Source organism: Otolemur garnettii, unplaced genomic scaffold (assembly GCF_000181295.1).
Source record: "Otolemur garnettii isolate 467f Iridium unplaced genomic scaffold, OtoGar3 scaffold00153, whole genome shotgun sequence".
NCBI lineage: Eukaryota > Metazoa > Chordata > Mammalia > Primates > Galagidae > Otolemur > Otolemur garnettii.
The window spans coordinates 1,191,520-1,195,069 of NW_003852548.1; the positions used below are offsets into that span (position 1 = coordinate 1,191,520).

Genomic DNA, 3,550 nt, shown 5'->3' on the forward strand with positions numbered 1-3,550 from the left:
GGACCACAGGCGCCCGCCACAACGCCCGGCTATTTTTTGGTTGCAGCCGTCGTTGTTTGGCGGGTCCGGGCTGGGGACTCGAACCCGCCACCTTAGGTGTACGTGGCTGGTGCCTTAGCCGGTTGAGCTATAGGCTCTGAGCCAGAAGTAGGAATTTTAACTCTAATTTACAAAGGCAAAAACTATCAAAATTTAAAAAGATAGACATCTTTCAACTTCATAATCACTGGAATACAAACATGGATGTTTTTTGTAAGATAAGTAAATTTTGGAAGCTGACATCATGGAACATTATGCAACCTTTAAAGGAATGAGTTTGCTGGACCCAGTGGCTCATTCTTATAATTCTAGCATGTTGGGAGGCCAAGGCAGAAGGATCACTTGAGGCCAGGAACATGAAACCAGCCTGAGCAAAACAGCAAGACACCATCTCTAAAAATAATAATAATAATAATAAAAAAAACAGCTTGAGGGCCTGGTGCGGTGGCTCACGCCTATAATCCCAGCACTCTGGGAGGCGGAGGCAGGTGGATTGCTTGAGCTCAGGAGTTCTAAACCAGGTTGAGCAAGAGCAAGACCCCATCTTTACCAAAAATTGAAAAACTAGCCAGGCATTGTGTTGGATGCCTGTAGTCCCAGCTACTCAGGAGGCTGAGGCAAGAGGATCACTTGAGCCTATGATTTTGAGGTTGCTGTGATCTATGATACCATGGCATTCTACCGAGGGCAACAAAATGCATGTGTCTCAAAAAACAAAGAAAAAGAAAATTTAGCTGGGTGTGGTGGGGGCACACCTGTGGTCCAAGTTACTCAGAAGGCTGAGACAAGAAGATCATTTGAGCCTAGGAATTCAAATAACGTTGTTTTGTTCAATACTTCACTATAAGACTGATGAGAACTAATTCCTGGCCAGGGCCACTGTCTGTGTGAAGTTTGCATGTTCCAGGGACTCCGGTTTCCTCTTGCATCCCAAATCTGTACACATTAGGTAAAGTGGCATGTTTACATGGTCCCAGTGTTGAAACCATCTATATGAAACAACATAGCTGAATATTGACAAAATGTTTTGAAAAGAAAAAAAAAAGTAGAGTGAAAAAGTACAGATAGTAATCAAAGGCTGATTTTTATAAAAGTATATATAAAAGTATAGATACGGGCAGCACCTGTGGCTCAAAGCAGTAGGGCACCGGCCCCGTATGCCAAAGGTGGCAAGTTCAAACCCAGCCCTGGCCAAAAATAAATTATTTATTTATTTATTTATTTTGGTTGCAGCCGTCATTGTTGTTTTTTTGGGTGGGCCCTGGCTGGATTCGAACTCACCACCTTAGGTGTGTGTGGCCGGCGCCTTAGCCACTTGAGCCACAGGCGCCGAGCCCAAAAATAAATAAATAAATAAAAGTATAGATACAGGCAGAAGTTAACCAGCCATTGCCATTGTTCTTTAACTTCCTTACTGCTATAACTGGTTCTGGCTTAAGGGCACTATCCTCCCTGATAGGTGTAAGATTTGTGACTTCCCTCACTACTTCTGTAGATAAGCATTGCTATTGTAAAGCCTGAGACTGATCTTTTAAGTATTTTTCAGATTCTGCTTCCAGAGGGACCCAATGATGCCAACTGGACCCGTGGATAGGCATGGGAATGGACACAACTGCCTCTAAACCCCCAACTCAGGAAATCTCCCAAGTGGGAAGATAATCTCTGCTTCCCAACTCTGTGAGTTCATCCCCTACCAGTCAACAGACCCATTGCCTAGCCTTTGCCAGCCAAACTATCTTTATTTTTTTTTATTTTTTATTTTTTAAGCCACAGGGCTTTATTATTCCCATCAAAAAGAGCAGGCCTTCACAGACGGGGGAGCAAGCTGTCGGTGGGGAAGAGGGCCACATTTGCTGGCAATAAGTGGGTTACACAGGACTACAATGACCGAATCCCCACACAGGAGCATCTTGGAGATGTAGCAGTCTTTGTTGACTGGCTTGGACTTCTTTTTTTTTTTTTTTGCAGTTTTTGGCCGGGGCTGGGTTTGAACCCACCACCTCCGGCATATGGGACCAGCGCCCTACCCTTTTGAGCCACAGACGCTGCCCAGCTTGGACTTCTTACCCTTGCCACTTTTGGGGACCTCAGTCCACATCGCCTTCACATTTTCCAGCACCATGTTGCAGTGCCTATCAAAGGCCTTCACCTGGCCCAGGAGTTTCTTATTGCGGCAATTAATAAGCACCTGGGTGTTGTTCTTGACTGACTGTCAAGCACAGAGAGTGGACCAGTGTTAAATTCTTCTTCCTCCCGCTTCTGTAGCTCCTCTGGGATCATCTCACTCTTGGGCTCATTGAGGAGGCTCATGGTGATGGCTGTGCTCTCAAGTCACTTTCTTCCAAACTATCTTTAAAAACACTCTTGCCCAAACTTCTGGGGAGATGGATTTGAGAAATTCCTCCCTTCCCCTCCAGTGGTATCTGCATTAAACTCTTTGTCTGCTGTGAGCCCCACTGCCTTAGTGTATTGGCCTCCTCTTGAGCAGCAGGCAATAAACCTGGCTCAGCCTGTGATCCTAGCATTCTGGGAGGCTGAAATGGGTAGATTGCCTGAGCTCAGGAGTTTGAGACCAGCCTGAGCAAGAGGGAGACCCTGTCTCTACTAAAGGGTCTACCGAGGGTGACAAAGTGAGACTCTGTCTCTCTGTCTCACAAAGAAAAAAAAAAACCTGGTTAGGTTGTAACAGTATGAGTGAGTGTGGGTGTGAGTATGAGTTCGCCTGTGCAGGCCTATTTCCTCCCTGATGGCCTGAGCTGCCAACATGGGCTCTGGCCAACTGTGACCCTGAACTGGAATAAGCTGTTTGGAAGATGAATGAATGAATGAATGAATTATTGTAAAATAGTCATAAAGTCTACCATAATCATAAATGCATGGCAATAAATAATATCATACTATACTAAAGTGCTTGGTGAGCCTGTCCTATTTGTCATTGTTTGATTTTAACTATGTGTGGAAGGAGGTGCTCCTTACAATGTTCATTCTAACATTTATTCCTTAATTTAACCCACCTCCACTATAACCACCTTCACTCACTGATTCACCAAAAATTGGATAAATTATTATTTTGTTTGTGTTTTCTTTCTTAAATGGATGTATAGCCTACATTTCTTTTTGAGACAGATTGTCACTCCCTTGTCTTGGAGTAGAGAGCAGTGGTGTCATCATAACTTACAGCAACCTCAAATTCCTGGGCTCAAGTGATCCTCTTGCCTCAGCCTCCTGAGTAGCTGGGACTATAGGCTTGTGCCTCAACACCTAATTTTTCTATTTTTAATAAAGGCGAGGTCTCACACTTGCTTAGGCTGATCTGGAACTCCTGAGCTCAAGCGATCCTCCCACCTCGGTCTCCCAGAGTGCTAGGATTACAGGCGTGAGCCACTGTGTTGGGCCTGTATTTGGATTTCTTAACCTGAGCATCTACCGTTTCATTTGTTTTGTTGTAAAACGTACCATACATACAGAAGGCCATATAAGACATTTATGAACCATTAAAGAAGGAAATAAC

The 3,550-nt window shown here is 44.4% G+C and overlaps 1 pseudogene; it reads right to left on the bottom strand.

Moving 5' to 3' along the window:
- Positions 1–1,828: 1,828 nt before the first annotated feature.
- On the bottom strand, positions 1,829–2,349 carry LOC100942125 (annotated as a pseudogene).
- Positions 2,350–3,550: the final 1,201 nt, after the last annotated feature.